We start from the raw sequence: 21,222 nt of genomic DNA, 5'->3' as shown, positions 1-21,222 counted from the left end.
CGCTGTTAACTGAACAATATCACAAATCCTACGGTTACATCTCAAGGTGGAAAGCACCAAATGACTCTGAAATCTTTGACTGCTATTTAATTCCGGGGGCCCTCAGGGAGGATTGTGTTTAATTCAATTTAGTTTAAAATTGCTTTGCCAGAATCCCAAAGGGAAATGGATTGTTGCAGCTACTTGATCTGACCAAGTTTCTCTCCAGAGACCTTTTATTGGCTGTGGTTAGGAAGATTCCTTTGTTGCTGTGTTGTGTTGAGGAAGATCTAGGAAGTCTGTCTGAAAATGCAATAGCAAAAAAGAAAAGAAAAAAAATGCATCATTAAAATGAGGTTTTATATCATCTCTCTTTTGCACAATCATCTCCAAATGCTCCAGATGAGAATCAACCATCTTTACCATGTAAGTCTGGAAAGCATCGACCCTTTCCAAATGACGACAGCGGAGGTTGAATCATCCAAAACTGACTTCTAGAAAATCTGCAGCATTTTTGTGCAAACACTGAATCCTCCAGGCTTCCCCAGAAACTGCAGTCCTCTTGTTTCAGTGAACACCAAGCTACTCGCGGTGCTCCACTCCTTTGCTTTGGTATGTGTCCGTTTCACCTCTTCTGTCCTTTTCCCATCATCATGTCACCAAGTGGTTCACCAGCTCTCCAGACTCAGCCTCTTGGATCTCTTACAGGCACAACAACCGCAGAATCGTGCAAGGATATCTTAAGGTGACCCTAACTTGTGCTGGAAGTATGAGGTGCAAAGTGAAAATATTACGATTAGAGTACAGGAAGTTGTGCTGATTGAAGACAATGACCGAGCGGCAGCAGAAATCCTGAAGTTGGACAGTTTTCTTGTGTGTGACAGTAAACCCTTTAGTCAAGGAAAAGTGGGGAATCTATTGAGCTGCGGGTTGGAAAAGGAGGATGCTGAGCTTGTTTGCTAAGTTCATCCTATTGAAAACTGCCTCCGGTTCATTGGCTCTGTCCAGACCTACATGCTGCTGATTGCCTTTATCTGCTGAAAGTTTGTGAACCTCTTCATTCGTGATTACAAACCTCTTCCTTTGTCATGCTGCAGCTTGCTATCCAGTCTCCATCTCCTTGCTGCCTCTAATCCTGACTTTAAGCTGCTTTTGTATACAACTCAATAACTCCTGTCCTCCTTCCTGAGGGCGCTTCTTTTCCTCGCTTAGCAGTTCTTACAAATCACTGGTGATCGAGCGTTCGTCAACTAGGAAGCAGCTAACTCCTCTGCTGGGGAAAGCGTTATCTGCACGGACCTTCAGTCAAACACCGAGATGATGCTATTTCCGTGGCGCTCTGAGAGTTTATGCCGTTGTGTTACAATTTTTAAAAGTTCTTTTTAAGCGAGGCGGCTTTCACAAAAACAAGACATCAAGGAGGGAAAGAAAATACCCTCTGCTCTATAGAGGAAGTGATAGAAAAACCCCTTTTTCTCCCACTCTGGTGAAGCAACAAATAAAATGTTAAAATGCTGAAACTCTAAAAAGAGAGAGTGTATAGAACGAGTGAGGGGGTGATTAGGTTGAAATCTCCAGATGTTGCCATTGTTGTGTTGCCCATGTAGCTTAGCTACAACTGAGCTGATGAAATCGCACACAGAGTGGGCAGCCATGCGGATCGGATAGCGGAATATGTTAACGTTGCGGCGGATCTCCAACACCGGCGGATCTCCTGAGGTAAACGATGTGGGCAAAAACTCATAGCTTACAGTTTGCTATTGAGGCTGCAGAGACGATATTTCGCTGGAGCAGGACTCGGGTTGATGAAGGGAAATTGTGTTTCGACTTCAATCGGGGTTGAAAATTCCACATTTTAGAATTTTAACTGAACATTTTCCCAAGATCCTCTCTGTCATCTGTAATAGTTTTGGGGGTATGATAGCTCTGCAGTCTGGTCTAGGTCGATGTAACATGATGTTTCCTTCAGTGTCTCACATCTGGTTTCATTTCTTTGCGAGGCTCATGCTCGGAGCTGGGCACAAAGTCCCAGGCAGATTTATTGTTCTGTGGTTGCAATTTGTTGAGTAGTGAGCAATCACGACTCACAGCAACGAGGCGAACCGCTGTTTTTTACCATAACATTATACATTACATTAGACTGCACCACGTGCGTGCACTTGGCGTGTGTGTCGCTTACTGAACGGTGTGCGATACGTGTTAATGATTTAAATAACTCAGCTGTTACTACTGTTAAACAAGCATGGGACGTTTTTAGAAATAAGTAGTTTGTCAAAAGAACAACCGAGGCAGAAATCACAAGAGTTGGAAAGGAATAAAGTCTCGCATTTTGACGCTCATATTGCATCCATAGTTCTTAAAGTTGACTTAATTGAGCAAAACTAATGTGATTTTTGAAGTCATCAAAATGACCCAAAAGCAGCTGAAAGACTTGTATTTCTTGTATTAGCCCCAGACTTGTATTTATTACTTTAATTTATTTTTCTGTTGACCGGTGTTATTAATGTTCAGAGTTTGGTGAAAAGGGCTGAACAACTTTCTTCTACATGCTAGAAGAACAGAAGCTCAGAAACAAGACGGTCAGTCGTAAATTAGAAAATATACAAAAAAGAAACCGGCAATCGGCTCCTTATCACTCTAATTAATGAAATTAGCATATAAATAGATGCATGACCTTTGCGTTTACTGTCTCGTAGAAAATTATTCATCACAACAACCAAGATCGTGTCGGCTTTATATAAACAAAAACAACAAAATAAAAAAACATAACACTCGGCAAGCCTGCATGCCTTTTCCATGTAATCCCTTCTTTCTGTGTCGCCTTTTTCCTGATAACAGAGTTGCTGTGAAAGACTCCCATAAACACTCCACTGCTTGGTAATGAAGATGTCATGAAATTGCTTTTGATATTGCTGGCGACCTTCTGTTTATCATTTCAATGCACGAAGGAAGAATGGACGTCTATTTATTCTTTCATCTGCCATGTTAACTGACCCAGCTGGCCGACGGGCAAACCCGTATCCACCCTCACACACACACCCCCCACACACACACACACACACAATCACACGCACACACACACACACAGAGCAGCATTATTTTCTATATCAGGAGAGAAACAGCATCCATTAGCTGAACAAAACTAATACATTCTCATTAGATCCAGTTGTCCCCGAGGAGCCCATATCTTGGATGTTTGGCTGTCGGTATATTCTGGGCCAGAAGTCATGCTATGCACCGCATCTCTGATTGGCTTTACTTTGCACCGCTGCACAATGAGCAAAGCATCGAAGCCCTTTTGTTTGTACTGAGTAAAGAGTCATAGTATTCAAGTTGGAGTGGAGATTAATTTCTTGACAGAGGTAGATTTTGGAGTCAGGTGGTTTATACTTGCTGGGTTTTTGGAGGGGGGGGTTGCATTTGTATTACAGGAGGAAATATGAATTGATAAAAATCTAGAAATAGTTGATGCACCAGGAGCTTACCAATAGTAAGTTGGAGACATCGTGTTCAGAGTATTTTCCCTGCAAGCTGCAGATGAACACTGGAGTCCTGGTGGATATGATGAAATACTGTTTTCATTAAAGTCCGGAGACAACTTGTGGAAACAGGATGAACATACAAATGGACGCAGGGGGGATCGGACATAATGGTGGGAGCCGAGCAAGGAGCGAGAGAAGGAGAGGTGTTTAAATACAGCGAGAGCCAACGCTGGGACTGGTTCACCAACAGGTGGAGGAGGCAGAGAGAGAGAGAGAGAGAGACTGACATAAAACTGGAAACGTTTACACATTTCACTTACCTAGTCCTCAATTTCTGGACTCGTTAGTTCAAGTCTGGAATATAGAAATGCGTGGATAAAGTTCTTCGTAAGCTATAAGATGAGGTGTGTTTTTGGTGATACACTTTTGCAACACCTCTGCAAGTTACAAACATGAATTGTTTCAGGCTATCACAATCATCTAACTGTTCACCGCAGTTATAAAAAATACTGCATATATCAAATATGATATTTTACAAAAAAAACAAACTTTGTATTTTAGCATCTTGAAATTGGGCCTCTGTCTCTTTAAAATTCCTGCTCTTTCTGAAACTCCACCTTTAGGAGGTGGTCACAACAGCACTCCTCTATTAAACCCTAAACATTTTAACCAGTGTTGCACGGAAAGGCGGCTTGTATTATGAGCTCGGCAGATGCTCGTTATACGAGCAGCAATTAGGTGTTTGCTAATTGCTGCTGGCCAGTCTGAAGGAGCCACCTTGAGGAATTTTGTCCTCAAGGTGGCGCCAGGTCAGTCCAAGCATTTTGCACCGCCGAATGGTTGCCACGGGAGATTAAAGGATTTCCCAAACACGGATGAAAGAGTGAACGCAGCACTCCAGGAATCCTTTTGATGAGGAAATAATTATATAATTTTATAATTTTACACTGCCCCTTTAAATGTTTTTGACCTGGACGACTTTCTATGTTGAGAAACTGCACAGAATTATCTCAAATAGGATTTGTAGGTTTAAATGATTTTTAAAAGCATTGCCCTGTCCACCAGTAGCATTTCTAGAGTCCAAATATGATGCTCAGATCTTTTTTTTTTTTTTTTGTCTTCTCTTGTTTTAAATCAGCTGGACTCAACTGCTCTGCCCCTCTGTCTTCCAGTCCTCATTAAATTTATCCAGTCCAGGTCGGGCTGCCTCCTCCTGTAGCCCTGACATGGAGATAAATAACGCCCAGACATAAACGTGAGCAAACTCGCACATGCTCCGTTTTTTTTTTTTTGTGTGTGTGCTCTTTGATCCGTGCCCTGTTACATTACACATCTGTAATGAAAAGATAGCAGAGAGGAGAGGTGGAGAAAGGGTTTTTTTGTTGTTGTTTTGTTTTGTTTTAAAGGCCCGTGAATGCCCAAGGTCATGGAGGCCATTATTATTTTCTCTTTTTTTTTTCTGCCTGATCTAAAAGATGGCAGGATTCAGCCAGAGCCAGAGGTCTGATAATAAATAGGCCAGATGATTCAATGGGCCCAGCCACCCACTCCACTGCAGCCCAGCCTGGCGCCACCACTTCTCTCCAAATAATCAGTCCTGCCCTCATGACTCGGCCGTAGATCTCCACGGAGCCGCCCGCTGTCTGGCCCCCGCCAACAGGAACGGATGCTATGAGCTGTGTATAAATTGCTGCTCCCACGTTTTCATGGGGGACATTTAATGATATTACATTAATAAGAGCGTAATAAGGCAGAGGCACACCGGGAACGCGGGCAGAGCAGGAACAGCTGCCGGGCCGAAAATCAAAAAATGTGAAGTCGGCGCGTCGACTCGGGAGACGCACCTGAGCAGATGTGCAGCCGGCGCAGAGGGGCTTTCAATCAGCCTGGCTGCAGGAGAGTCAAGCTTCTCCCCTCGACTCAGGCAGAGGAACACTTAAGGCGGCACATTTGGAGATGAAGTAGCAGGATATCGACTGCGGTTACATTTCTTTCTCTCTCTCACACACACTCTCTTTAAGCGAAAAGCGAATCTGTTTTGCAGGATTGATTAAACAGTCACGTCCAGGGCAGCTTGAACTTGGATGCTGAAACAGGAAAGAACATTTGTTTCCCCTCTATTGTCTCTGTGCACACATCCAGTGCTTTTCTTCTTCTTTTTTTTTAACCAAAGCTAAACTATTAATAAAGCTGCTGCCATTCTCTTGGTTTCTGTTTTGAGGCAAAGGAAAAACTTTCAGGGGCTTTCGTGAAAATCACAAAGGTTGCTCTTCTTAACACCCTAAACGTCCCAAGTAAAAAAGGTTACATCCGTTACTACCATGCGCTAAAAAGCTTTCATTGGCAGCTCTCTCCTCTCGATCGATGGAGCGTATCTGCAAAACACATCAACAGAAGATTAATGCAAGAGTGGGCCTGAAACACGAAGCCCAGATTCAGCTGACACGAGACTTCTGGGATGCTTAAATGGCTCAGACGTCGCAACAAATGTATCTTTGAGGGTTTTTTTACGAGTTCTCCCGCGTCGGAGACGAAAACTCGAATACGATCTGTTCTGGTACTAGGAGTTTACCCAACGTTGCAGGGCTCTTGCTACACTTTCAACTTTTGCTTCCTCAGCTCAGGATCATGAAATAAAGGCCAGAGAGCTCAACACTTCTCCATTCTTAAAAAAAAACCTTTGCAGTAACGACCTGCAGCGTCGTCTGCCAGCAGGAATTTAACGCCGGAAATTGGAAATAAAAATATAAATTCCAGTCAACCACGTTTCAGGGAGCGAGGAAGAACTTGTCTTCCGTGACCGAGATGTTTTCACACCTCAGTCATCTGACTACATTCAACATGTAACGCTGATGTCACAATTTCTTCTAATTATACACACAGCGTTCGTATACAGTACCATCTACAAATTTGTTTCGCTTGTTCAAATTGCTTCCACACACAGCCCTTTCGAAATAAAACATACAAACGAGTCGCTTTCAAACCATTCAGAATTTGTCTCGCCGTTTTGTGTGGATGAGCCAGGCACTGTAATTAAAATCCAATCAATCGCATCTCTGAGGATCTCCGAACCAGAGAAGCCCGCGTGAGTCACGGCAAACGCGCGTCGGCGTCATCAATGATTCTAATTAATTTCGGGCACTGGCTGCATGTTAGAAGCCGTTACCCTTGAAGGCATCATGTACTCTCTTTATGTTCCTAATGACACAGAATGCAGGGCTACAGAGGCATCACACGTCGCAATTAGTTTGTGCCATGAAGGCAGATGATGAATTGTCTTCATTACAATGGTAGATGGGTTGTAGCCGAACGTCATGCTGTAAAAAAAAAAAAAAACAATAAGTAAAACATTTTCAAAAAGTGGGATTCAGGTTAGGATTATAATCAGTCTGTTCCTCATTCTTGAATTTCCCTGAGGCCGACATGAAATTATTCAACAGAACAGCAGGGAAAAGTGGATCCTGCTGTCAATGGTCATTTTTCAAAGGCCTCACAGCTTCAGGCTCTTTTTTTTTTTTTTTTGGCCCCAAAAAGAAGAGGGATGGCAAGGATGGCAAGGTCCTGGTTATTGTGCCTCAGCAGAGCCAATCCATGAAAATAAAATTCTGGTTGGTGCTCTTGTCTGTGTTTTCCTAGGTCTTTGTGGTTTCTCTCTGTTCATTATTCGCTTTGCCGAAGCCACTCACATCTGCTCCCCTCCCAGCTCACATCCACATAGCTGCTTAATTCACCTGTAAAGCATTCCATTAATGTCTTCTTAACACCAATATTTAAGGACTTCATCTTCTGCAACTTCTTCTTCTTTACTCCTATTGTTCCTGGTTCTCCAGTGTATTTTTTCTGTAAGTTTTTTTGCCTTCTTGTTGTTTTTGTTCTATTTGTTCTGCCTGATGTCTGCGTCTGGGTTACGGTTCCTTTTATGCGACTCACTGAACTTTTTTCATATGTTTTCATTTCGCTATCCTTTTCTTTTTAGGTCATTTTTGCTTATTTTACAAAACAAGACTGTCCTCCCGTAACATTTATGTGTGTTGTGTCTAACGGTCCAGTCCTCGTCTCTGGAGTCATTAGATGTTACAGTTTTCAAATTTCTCCAGCAACACTTGCTTTACCTCTTTTGGCGCTTTTCGCCACCTGCTGCCTCTTTCTAATTCCTTGGTTTCCTTATTCCAGTGCCAGACTATTGCTCCAAGTCAGAGCTGGCTTTGCCTCTTGGACCCCGGCCCCAACATATTTTTGGACGTCCCGCCTGGCACCGCCTCCGAGACCGCAAGCCGTGACAATGTCCCGGTGCGAACGCACAGGTGAAACCAGATGTATATGTTTCAGTGGAGACTGACTCGCGGCAGAGTGACGGGGCCTAATTTAAGCACAAATTAACAGTTGGCGCTTTGACCTCGAGGCTTTGTGCACCGCACACAATAGGTTCTGGAGCTAGACGGGGCCGCGGCGAGCCTTTTTTCTCCCCCTCTGCCTTTTTTCACACACATCCCAACGAAGAGATAAAAGCCTCCTGAAAGCAGCCAATAACACAAGTGCGAGCCATAAATCTCCAGCAATCTGTGCGGCTGCTTTAACTGGTCAGCGAGTGTCGCTGGCCAAAGGTATAAGGGTTTCTGAGGGCCAGTGAAACATGAAGGACTGATCGCTGCATCATGACCCTGCTGCTTGCTTTGACTTGGGTTTTATTGGCCAACAGATGGGCTGCCCTCTCTCCAGTGTGACCCTCAAATGGGTAGAAAACATTTGCTTTTCTGTGTCCTGTGCAACCTCTGCTGAACAGCAGGACGGTTAAAAGCGACCAAGTTTCAGTCTGTCACAGGGGACCCATTGGACGCCTGGATGTGTTTATTCACCTCAGTGATTCTTAAGCGTAAGACTTCTCAGCCTGCATCAAATTAGACTAATAATAATGTACAGGGTGGTCAAATTCGATCTGCAAGATGAATTCTTGGCCCCGCCGATCAATCTTTGTCGAAGATACTGTAAAAGGAAAAGGGAGACGGCTGCTTTGTTTGTCAGGATGAGAACTTCTTTACCATCTGTGGAGTGGAGGGGAGGGAAAAAATCAATACAAAATCAAAAATTCATTAATCACACTAACCATCCCGCCCTACTGAGTATCAATCATTTTTTCTCGATTGATTTTTGTTACCATACAGGACACCAAGCGCCTCAGCTTTCAGTCATCATGCATTCCACAAATATGCAGCACTGCTGCGGGGAAAAAATAACAATAATGCAACTTAAATGTCACATCAGTAACCAAATAATTATATTATATCAGTATGGAAAACTACTCAGTGTTATCAGCAAATCAAGCAACCATGTTAGGCAGCAGCTTGTTTAAGAAAAGCAACAAATAATTGCAAATATGGCTGTAGCAAGGTGAGCTTATCCTACTTTCCACTTTTATATGTAAATATTAGTAAGTTAAAATACATTTTAACTTGAAAGCCTATAACTTGTCGGAAAGCTACCTGAAAAAAAAAGCAGTCTTCTTAAAACTGTAAAGCTTTAAGCAGAGCTAATGGGTTGATATTTTTTTGTTCATGGACTAAAGACTTATTTACGAGCAGTTTAAATTTCAGAAATACCATGCAGTTCATGTCTGAGAAAGTTTGATTTGTAGATTCAGACATTGACCTAGTCAAAGCATTGGAATGGAGACGCCAGTAAAAACAAGAACCCTTTTAAGAAAGAGGAAAGCAAGCATAGTTTGACATCAGTGCTGACAAACTCGTAGCTCTTTTAACGATCAGAGATGGTGACCGGCTGAAGATGAAATGTTCAATGTTTACTCTTCACAACGGCTCATGAACTCCATGTTTAGTTGTTGTTTTGGTAGCGTTTGTCCGATCATCAATCAGTTGTTTTCATGTCCTGTGACATGCGGACAGGACGGTTTGCTGGTGTAGTAAACATTTTAATCGGTTACGGATGAGTCACAAACGCGAGTGAGTCCTCCGCTCCCGTCTGTGTTCTTTGTAGGAAGCACATTACCATCCATCATGTCTAATGGATAATCAAAATAACATCCTGGTCAAAATCATAGAGTATGAAGATGGAGTGCTGTTACTGAACTAAAACGTCGATATTGTTGGAAGTAGATGGGTTCAGAATTCACAGAAGATTATTGTTGTTTAATTATGCTTTTATTATTTTTATTATTATTATTATTTATTTTTTTTTAAATCCATGTTCTGAGAAATTATGTCTGGAAACTCAGACATTTTGTATTGCTTTACAGAACTTGCAACTCTTGCCATTTACGATGATGATTATTTCAGCGGCTGACAGTAAATGGAAACACCTCTGTTTGTGTGGTAAAAAAAATAAATCTTTTTTGACTCTGCGTGTCTTTAAACAGATCGTAAAGTGATGCTGAATACTTACATAAATATATTTTTAATAAATGCACCAAAACAAAAAACTCACGTGTTTTAAAATATTGTCACTAAAGGGTATTTGTGTGCAAAATTTTAAGAAATGAATTTGATTCAACTTTAAGCAAGTTTGCAACAAAATTATAACATAGCTCAATCTGCCTTTTTTTTATATTTTCGCTTTTTTTATTAGTCTCTTTTAGATACAAAACGCTAATCTTACACACTTTGAAACTTTTCAAGACGTCAGGGTAATAGAACAGTAGTAGTTGGTGTTTGCAGTCAACAGCTTCCTGTAGAAAGAAATGTCTGACACACCTCTGGAAAGAGAAATTATGTGATAGAAAAATTGGGCAGCATGAGAAATCAATAAAATAGCTTTTGGCGACTGTCCCAGGTTTCTGGCTGCATGTTCCGAATAAACATGGAAAAACAGTTAATGTATACAGTAGCTGCAAGGCAGCTGTGGTACTGTTGGTCCAAAGTCTTTCAGTCCTGTGGTGTTTAACGTACTCTGACAAATGTGTTTATTTGTACTAAAATGTTGTTTTTGCCTCCAAAATTGTGCACTTTGCATTATTTGAGATGTGAAAGTACTGCATCTTTATCGTTATTTTGATCATGTCTCATTTTTTAGCAAATTAATACAAAGTTTTTGCATGGAATTTCTGAGACATGTTGTCTGTCAGCAGTTCATAGAAAAAAAGAACAAAGTGGTTCACACTGAAAGACAAGCTGTTAGCTATCAAACGGTTCATGTAAAGTCAGTTGTGACAAATGGCTTTACACAACAAATAAATAAGAACTGAAACTTACAAACTAGACATTTCACATAAAAAGCAGTAAATGGAGCACAGTCGGAAGGAGGGCCAATGTTAAAAAGTTCTGTTGTCAGTTAATAGAAACATTTTCAAACGATGCTATTATTCACAGAGGATCCATAGTTTAAAACCATTTGAAGTCATTCTTTACCTCTAATCTCTGACTAGCAAAATCCTAACTAGTTTTTGGCCAGCAAAAACGAGCCGCTTTAAACAGCAATGATTCATTGACGTAACCTTAAATTTAAGCAGTTTACCTTTTAAGTCTTTGATTGGAACATATATGTAAAGAGAAATATATCTATATATTATATATTAGTTCCTCAGTTGACAGCATTTCTTAAACCAAATAAATAATTGAGCTTTATGCTGATAATACTGACATAGAACAACCACTAGCATAATAATATTGTTGTAGCATATATATATTCTCTTTTTTAAACTCTTCTTCCTCTGTTCTTCTTCATGAAATCCAATTAACAGGAGGAGGGAGCTCTGTGGCTCCACACTGCATCAATTATTCATTGTGGGCTTTTTTTTTTTTTTTTTTTTTTTTTTTTCCACAGCAGATTCCTGGGAGTTACTGTGAATATTAAAGACCTGGGAGATGCCGACAGACCAGATGTGTTACATCGCTCTCATCTGATGGATCTCTCAGGGATTCAACCTGTTCTCTTCCCCCTTCGCTTCGCTCTCCGAGTCGCCAACCTCTGCCAAGCAGCTGTACGCCCCTATATTTCGCCCGGTTCTGCTGCGATAAACTGCCAGGGCTGAGAGGCAACTTCAGACTTGCAAATTGTATGCTGATTCCTCCGACTGGGAGGTGTATTTACATTGTTGTCTCCATGTGTATTTTGTAAGCTGTGAAAGAAAAAGTAGAAGAAAAATAATAGAGACGGGTTTCACAACAAGGCGCGGCATATTTAAAGGGAATATTGTTGAGTTTTCTTTGGGAATCCATGTTTATTTCATATCCCATGATGGTGAGGGTCAATTATTCTGGAGGTCTTTTTTGTGGTTTAACTTTTCTAGATGAAAATTTGCACCTCTAAAGTCATTGTTGCTCAACTATGCCAAACTATGGGTTGCACTAAAGTAATTTTATGAATTATTTGGTGTATGACGAACATTGAAAAGGCCAGTGAATTATGTAGCCGCCTGCTGCAGCTAACAGCTGTGACTGTGGCCTGACCCTGTGCTGCCCCCAAACACCAGTGGGAGGTTAGGATGAAACGTTGGAACCGAATTAAAGGTTCCACCAGCTTCCCCTGTGTTAGATATTTCTAGAGCACCAGTTAATCGTTTGGGTTTACAAACTTTGGCCAAATGAGATAAACTAGATATAGTTTGTCCAACATCTAGATTTAGACGTTGATTGATTGGTTAGACATATAAAACCCGCTATTTGTCCCACCAGGAACCACAAATGTCTTATTGAGATTTGCGATGGACACAAATCAATTACAAAGTCAAAGGATCTCTTATGGTTCGCCACCAGAATCAGCTCCCAGCTGCCGACGGGGTTTGATGAAATCCACAATGATAGACGAATAAAGGAATAAAAGAAATTCAGTACATTGGATGTGATGTTATCCAGGATATGTGGGGGGTTTATTCACCTTGGACCACTGGTCGTCTCCAGAGTGAGTCCAGGAGAGAAGCTTCAGATGTGATGTTCCTGGGTTGGAGTACAAAGAGTCTAGTCCCTTTGTCTTGTTAAGATATTCAACGAAATTCAACTGAAGACATACAAATATGTCCGACAACAAAGTGCCATAGCCTAGTGTAAGTGTGAACATCCCTTCTGTTTGAGTTTCTACATTAAACCTGCTTTTGTAGGAGTCAATGCCAAATTCTTAAGTGAGTCTGCTCATTGGTGTTTGAAGCTGCTTTTAATGCCTTTAAAAATCAAAGAAAGTGACTCCTATCCATATTTCGCTATTGGCGCCCGTGTAAAAACCCGTATTTTATAGGTTAAACAGATTCAGAGTAGCGGATGGTAGGCGTGAACTCAGCGGTAAGTTACCATCAGTTGTCACTGATAAGTTATTTTCAGGTCAATTCAGACTGTTGGTTCTAATTTCAGCTTGCAGGGAGCGTGTTGTTTTCATAATGAGGCGCACAGCTGATGGCCTGGAGGCCTAGATAAGGCTGCTGGCTGGTAGAATGTCTCCATACAAAGACATTCATTTATAAAATTAGAACGCCACAGTTTCAGTAACTTCCTCTCATTATTTTACGGCCTTGCTTGTCACCAGATATTGCACGACACTTCTAAAACTGACAGACTGAATCCTTGTACTGTTGGCCTGGTTATGAGGATAATTTGTAAGGTATTTCAACAAGCTTTGGTGAGTGTAGCAACGGTAGAGGGGTTTTCCTGTGATTTGGACTGGAAATGCCTTGATCCTTACTAAAGGCTGTTCTACTCGTCGCCAGCTCATATCGAATGTGTGTGTGACACCGACAGAGATTGTGTTTGTTTATTAGGAGAACCTCCCATTACTCAATCTAGCAAGTAATCTTTTATCTATCAGCTGTTAGACGGACATCTGGACTCTGTTACTCTGCGGCGCTGGAACTGGATCAGAACCTAACATGCAGAAGAACTAAAACTTGAAAACATATTTCTAGTGTGAAATAAGATAATCAGCTAAATAGGGTTTTCCTTTTTTTTTTTTGCATTCCATCCTTGCATGCAAAAAAATCTGACAATAATCAATTGACCATGAGAGTTCAGTCGTGACCAAACTAAGATTACTGATCTTAGTTTGCTTTTCAACCCGTCTATTATTCTTGTCAGTACAAATCACTTTTATTCTGTTTTTCATCCTTCGATTTGTGTCAGTCTAGTTTACTAGTTACATTTCCATGATGAATCAATGCCATTACACAAGCATAATGGCATTGATTCAATTCATTGTTTCCCCATTGACATCACACCTGACAGAAAATGAATAATATCACTGAATGTTTAATTGTATAATAATTGGTTGTTGAGTTGAAAAGAAAAATAATTAGCAGACTGCTAAAAAAAAAAATAAAAATAAAAATAAAAAAACCTACCCAATTGTTGGTAAAGTACATGAGATTCATTTGTTCATTAACTACATATTAGTATAATTTAATAAAGCGCTACATCTGAATGAGTGTTTGTTTAAAGCTGCGCACCATTTATTTATGTCTCATATTGATTTAGCGTACATTTCAGATGCAACAAACAAACTTGGGAAATGATTTATTAAAATCTCACTTAACAACAGCATCTACGACTCCACCACCTCTGGAAGGTAATTTTGCAAATGATGTTTTGCCTGGTTGAAGTGAAAGGAGCCTTAAAGGGAATGGCCAGAGGTGCGTTTTTATTTTTACTTTTTCCAAAACTGTACAAATGCAGCTGTAGATTCTGAAGAGTTCTCAGATCCAAGGTCGGATGCATTTAAAGCTCTGCAAAGTGCAAAGGAAGTGACTTTGTGACTTGAACATCATTGAATCTGACGCTGCGTTTGATCCAACACACCAGGTTCTGCATGTCATACCTCAAGTCGTGCTTCGGTGTGCAGCCCAGCCAATCGTTCTTATCGGTCCCGGTCAATGCAGCAAGTTCAATCGGGACGTATAATTTCAACTTGAATAGAAGATCTCTTCATTCCAGCGCACGCTGCTTCCATTCATGTCCCACTTCAATGTTTTTTTTTTGTCTTCCTTGCCAAATTACCTGGAAGGCAACGCAGCATTCGCACCCATACTGCTGAACAGAACCCAAACCCCCACAGAAGAATAAATAAGGATTAAAAGAAATATGAAGAAAGATGTAGTTAGTCATACTTTTGGCACACTATCCTTTTTTTAAAAAAATATTCTTTAATATTTTTTTAACAGTCAACTTTTTAATAAACTCACAACCTCCTATGGTGTCTGTTAATCAGTTGCTCACAAGAATTCAGGGGCTGGATTTTTGCCAGATTAATCGGGACATGATTAATCTGTCCCAATTCATCATGTATAAACAAATCGTTCATAAACAATTTATACCAAATTGTTTATGAACAATTTGTTAGTTTCTAAAAATTGTGCTATGTGTTGCACGAGTTCGACTGATGGCAGTAAACGCATAAAGCGCCCTTCCGCTTTGCGGCACGGAGACGTTCCAGCCTGCAGAAGCGTAAAGATAACGCTGATGAAGCTCAAGACGTTTATCCTTCTGAATGTATGCGTCTAAATGTGGCTAACTACACCAGTTTATTCTTATTTATGAGTCGGTGATGCACAACATAAAAAAAAAAAACTAAACAACAAAACAGTCACATGGTTCAGAGAATGTAGGACATGACACTCCTATGTGGTGCACAGCTGGTGCACAGCTGGAACCGGAGCGGGTCCTCTTGCTGAATCAGTCATGGCAAATTCATGACACCGATTTCACTCTAATGTCAAGCGGCGCTCTTCGTACGGAGACGGTTCAGATGGGAGTCGCCGCAGGATTTCCTGGCACTTCCAAGGTGGAATCGCTCGTTTGCCAAGGTAACGAGCCGGCGGGATTCGGGCGGAATCGTCCTCCTGCAGATTCGTGCTAAATCATGGCTGGGACTGGGAGCAAGATGGACTCCCAGCAGATGTGTGCCAGAACTGGCTCACACACTTCCTCAGTAAATCATCCCACTTTTTTCTTTTTCTTTTTTTTTTTAATTCACTTTGAGCTCAACTGGCTGCAAAGGACATTCCACCTGTCGAGTTGTATGTAAATTAATCCGTATGAAAATAAAAAGGACACAAGCAGGGCCACAAAGGCTGCCAGAAAACATGATTTGGGAACCAAATTCTCCGTAATCGCATTGACATAGTGCTCACTGTCACTTAACTTGGTTTAAGTGCCATGAATCTTGCTGCGAAAGCTTATTTCCACTTGTGTTGATTCTAATGAAATACCAAACCAAGACCTGTGGTCTGTAACGCCACAATATGTCAGAATATAATGAAATTGGGCTTTAAAATGTCATAAAACTGCATTATGTGAAAATGCAAAATGTCATAAAGTACTTGAGCACATTTTGTAATACTTTGTTGCATGATGTAATATTCCTAGTATGTTTTAAAGATTTTTTTTTCACATTACTAACTGTTGAGATACACATGAGCATCTTGACTAATCTGCACGGAGTCCTCGCCTCAACCTGACAGAACAGCTTTGGGATTAAATGGAGCCAGGCGTCCAACATCACTGTCTGAGAAGACCTCTTAGAAGACTCTTAGAAGACCTCAGAGTTGCGCTGACTCAGGTTCAGCGTTTTGTTTTATACCTCAAGTTCTTCTATAATATCTATTTTCAAAGAATCATCATAGTTGATTCTTCTATTATTTTTTGAATTATTTTGTGAATTTATTCTTCTGGTTTGCTTTCCTTTTTTGTACTGAGCTATTTACTAATTTTAACATGAGCTTTAGTTCTGTTGTCCACAGATCTGTTTCATCCTGACTCATATTTTCTGCAGTGATCCAATTACTTCCTGCTTTCCATGGTTCACCTCACAAGTTTTACCCTGTCTACTCTCTGTAGCTCTCTGCTCTCCCTCAGCTGTTCTCCATTTGATAATTAGTCGCCCTGTTTTCACGCCTTATTGCTTCTACCATGCTTTGTCGGATTCTGCTGCTGCCAACATCATCTTCTGCTTTCCTTTTTCCCAGGCTGACACTTTCACTGTTGCTCTCCTGTGGATTATTAATTTTTATTTATTGATTGAAGCTTAGGAAAACCTGCCTTCTACTTGCATTTGAATCCTCATAACACTTACATGCAACATCCACACCACGACGTCTCCACTTGTGGACTGCTGACAAGTTTCTTTCACATAAATAACAGATTATTCTGAAAATTGCAAAAGCTACTCTTTAAATTAAAATATCTAAATATAAACAGTGCTGATTTTTATATATATTATTATTTAACAAGAACAGGTGAATTTCAACATGTCACACTTTTGAACTACATCCTGTTGCCATGACTACGCTCCCCGCTACCCTCTCAGCATCCTTCTCGGGAGGTACTGGGACTAATCTCGGAGTGCTGTTTTGACAACGAGCTCTATCACTTTACAATCTGAATTCCATAGAAGAGCAAATTTGCAACCTCCCTTAAGGAGCAGAGTATTTATTAGTATTGATTATAAAAAGATAAAGAAGCCTATAACAAAACGAGCCATATAACGCGCGTGCAATGAAATTCCTTCAAGGACTTAATCCGTCTCTGCAGAACAGTAGACTGCTAAACACCGAGTTTTATTGAGCGGGTTTTATCTTTCAGCGAAGCACCGTCACGAGTCTCCCAAGCACTCCTTCAGGACACGCCAGCAGCTGATGATATCCTCTGTAATAAGTCCTATCAAGTCCGATCAGACACTGTAGTTATTATGTATTATGTGGGTCCTCGAACAAACGGCGAATCGAGCGAACAGCAGGGGAATAGTTTGGGTTGAGATGCGTTAGGCAGATAAGGGATCACTGCAGGGCTAAATCTCCATTAGCTGCCAGCGTCGCCGACGCCTGGATGAAATATGCCGCAGATAAGGTTTAGAGACCCTCGCGTCGATAACAAGGTTATCATAACTTGGGTCAACACACATCACAGCTGTGGTAATCTCCAAGGTATGGCACTGCGATTTCATCGCGTGCCCTTGGCACAAATAGTTTATGATATGAAGCTCGACTGTACGTAGCAGCAGCCACAAAGGGCTTATCTGAATGTTCCAGTCTCCGCCACTTATCAGTCAAACGCCCAGTTTGTCTCTTATGTGTTTCTTCCCGCAGCAGATTTACTGCCAGTCTGGGAAGTGGTTTACCGAATAGTCCAATTTGGCTGAGCTCTAGCTGCCTCAAGAGCCGAATGGGGAGGGGGGGTTGTGTTTTCACATCCTGGCAGGAAAATAATGAACACAAACAATGATTTTAATAAGTGAACAGTTCCTCAAACACAGCAAAAACTAAACTACTTGAAGGAACCAGAAGAGCATGAAGAACAACAATTTTTTTTTTTTAAATCAAGTGCTATGAGTGAACGTGTAAATGTTTAAATTTTGAGCAAGAGAGGAGAAAAAACTGAAATTTATCGTACCACGTTTTGCTTTGGAGCAGTTGGTCAAAAAACCGAGCGGTTGTGTTTTAACTCTGTCATCTGTTAAAGTCTGGAGGTCGACGCTGCATCAATGTCAGCAGCAGAGATTAATGTGCCGACTGCACTTCCAGCGCCAACGAGAAATAAGACTCTCACGGTGAGAATGTGGCAGAGAAAAGGAACGCTTGACTAAAGAAAACCAGGGAAACCAGACAAAAGAATGTGTTTTTCAAAAAAAAAAGTTTCACATATGAATATTCAATAGACATATCAGACAAATCTGGGGCAAACATTTAGGACGTTTGCAGGACTCTGAAAGCAGAGGAAACAATTTAGCAATATTTCTTTTCTCTCCCATCAACCTTTTACTGACTTCTAAATAATCAGACACAATGGACCAGCTTTCTTCTATCATGTTCCAACACCAAAGTAATATTCTTTGACAACAAAATGTGGTTATGATTCAGAAGGGGGAAAAAAATGGATGTCTTGGCCTTTAGCTGAGCAGGAAACTCTGTAGCCGGCTGTTTTCATTTCATCTGACTGCAAATATGAACTCTGCTGCAAACAAATCAATGTGTTTGCTTGAGAAGCAATGCCACCGATGTCAGTGTACTTCCAAGACGGCCACGACTCGAATTTGATGAAAAAGGGTCTTAAGCTGTTTGCTTTTGGAGGAGCTCGTTAAGGAGTCCGAGGTCCTTCCTGCGACCCTTCCAACCACAACGCAGCACGCCTCACGCCGTCTGGAATGAAACGCCTCATTTTCTCCCACTCTTCCCGTGCCCAGAAAACATGGAGTTGTGAACCAGAGCGTCTTACATAATTACTGCAGCGGTTTCCCAAATCCCCCGGCTTCATGCTGTTTGAGAAATTTCACCCTTTCGTTGACTTAATGCCCGTGACTCAAAACCCAGACTGTAATTAAATTAATTCCAAAGCAGCTTTTGACCCACGTCGTCGTGTCACTCATGATTTCTAAATGTTTCACTTTGCGTTTAATTATTTATTTTTTTCTTAAGAGCCATTTCCAGCAGAATAAAGAGCGAATTACGCCAGCAAAAAAAAAAATTTGCTGCAGATTTGCAGAGACCAGCTCCTGTGGCGAAGAACGGTTTCGAATAATGCCGATGTTTTCCGACTGGCCGGCTTTAACCTCTTGCAAAGTTATTTTATGCGTCTAAGTTCCGCCATGTTCTTAGCGAGATGTAACCTCTCCAAATGTCAGCATCTCTTCTAAAGAGCCGAGTCCTGCAGAGAACGCTCACTCCACTGAGCAACAGTTTATTTTATTTTATTTTTTTATTGTATGTGTAACGCTGTGAGAACTGAGTAACGGCGAAGCAGCTTTATATAAATTACACTAAGGAGCAAAAATAAAAATGATCTTCTACTTGCGCCACCTGGAGAAACATTACAGATGATCTTGTAAAGATGAAACAGGGCGAAGTGTTACTCGCCAAGCCAGCAGGAGCTTGGAAGTAAATGATGAAAGACGTTCTCTCTCTCTCTCTCTCTCTCTCTCTCTCTCTCTCTCTCTCTCTCTCTCTCTCTCTCTCTCTCTCTCTCTCTCTCTCACAAACATGTTATGTAACATCTATTAAGAAAGCAATTTTCATTTCATCTAAATGTCAAATGTAAAAGGAATTGTTCTGGTGCAGAGAAAGAGAAGAGGAAATGAATCACCGCATTTCTATTGCATCTTTAGAACTGCATAGTTGGCCTCGGTGTATGCTAGTAATGACGAGCATAGTTGAACATTTACTTCTGGTGTATTTTAAGCTTATGGTGGGTCCATGTAGTTACAGAAATGCCAATATAAGAGCCAAACTTCACCACAAATGAAATAATATTTTACGCAAAAAGAGTTGAAAGTGCAACGAAACAGCTGGATTCATTATATCTAAGTTGCTCAATTGTGGCTAAAGGCTAACCTCAAATGTCAAATCTACTGATTTACTGCTGAAACCACATTTATATACGCTAGCTAACATGTTGTTTAGTGTTGCGGTTCGCTTGCACAGTGTCAAATGATCCAAGCATTTGTAAAACCTGTTGGCCTCCTCGCCTGTGGTGGCGCTGCGCCAAGAACTACTGAAGGAAACGACTCAAAAAGCCTCCGAAAAAAGCGTGAGCGCAACTTCCTTCCACACAAAATGTAAACAGAAATGGAGCGGCGTCAGATTTTAGGATTTATCTTTTGTTGTTGGTAAAAGACCACAGGCCATTTCTCCCACTGGTGCCAGACCCTCGAGTCCGGCAAACTGTGGAGCAGTTTGCTTCTTGCTTTCGGTCCGTTGGGCATTCACACATGCAGTCGAGCCGCGCCAAAGGTCACTTCAACTGAACCTAGACCAACTAGTTTAGGCGGCTCAGAGATCAAAACCGTAGGCAACATGACAAGACGCGATATTTTTACGTCTTCTGAAGGGACGTTGGCATACCGCGTAAAAAATGACTCTAAAAGTGACTCAAGGAAAACAAAGTAAATAGTTGACCCAAATTAACTAAACAACTGAACAAATGTATGAAAACTTCTGAACTGAACATTTAAAAATATCCCACAGATCATGAACTGTTAGTGTTGGAATGAAAATCAGTGGGAACTATTATATCCCTAAAGCCCATTTTAGTTCAAGTGGATCAGAATGACAAAGCTTCTGTTTCTGACTGTATGTAACTCTAGTGTTAAGATGAGTATGTCACAACTCAGGCTACAGATAAATTGAAAAAATATTTACAAAAGGGAGGGAAGCCATTGTGACCCTGCAAAGAAAAAATATGTGTTGAATATTTTTTACTTTGACTAGAAGTGCCAGTTTGAACTATTGTGGATTATATTGTGGATTACACTTTACATTTCCAAAGAATGGAAGCCATTAAAAAGAGAAAACACACAGGCACGCGGCTTCATCCGTTGAAACAGCGTAAATCATTCTATTTAAACTGTTTTCTTAATTACTAATTATCAGAGATCATTCTGTTGTCATTTAATTCAAACAAATAAATACTTCTGGATGGGAGAAATGTTTCTTATAAAGCTGCTTAGGAAAAATCAGATAGAGAACATATTTTGCCCTCTTTGAGCAGCAAGGACGGCTTTCATTCAGACATTTATTTCTGTTTTAAAGAAGACGCAGTGATTTGAACAAGGCTACAGATGTTTGCTGGTGTTCCTTTCAAAATCTGGCCTCCATAATTCATTGAAGAGTGTTAAAAAAAATGCAACATAGTTTTAAGTGGGCTTAAATGGGATTAAAAGGTGTATTGGAGGAGCAAATCATTTGCTGTAATTCTCACAAAGGCAACTTAATCACAGAAAGGAATAGTTTGAATCCAACTGGGTTTCCTAGTTTTACAATCTTTCCTGTAATTTATCTTTTACTTTCCCTCCTCTAAAGGCGGCTTGACGTTCGGATGCTTTAAGAGAAAACGTAAATGTTTGA

The sequence above is a fragment of the Poeciliopsis prolifica genome, unplaced genomic scaffold (assembly GCF_027474105.1).
Source record: "Poeciliopsis prolifica strain line A6 unplaced genomic scaffold, Auburn_PproV2 SCAFFOLD048, whole genome shotgun sequence".
In the NCBI taxonomy this organism is placed as follows: domain Eukaryota; kingdom Metazoa; phylum Chordata; class Actinopteri; order Cyprinodontiformes; family Poeciliidae; genus Poeciliopsis; species Poeciliopsis prolifica.
The sequence above is the reverse complement of the archived record's forward strand: the minus strand, read 5'-3'. Positions refer to the sequence as shown.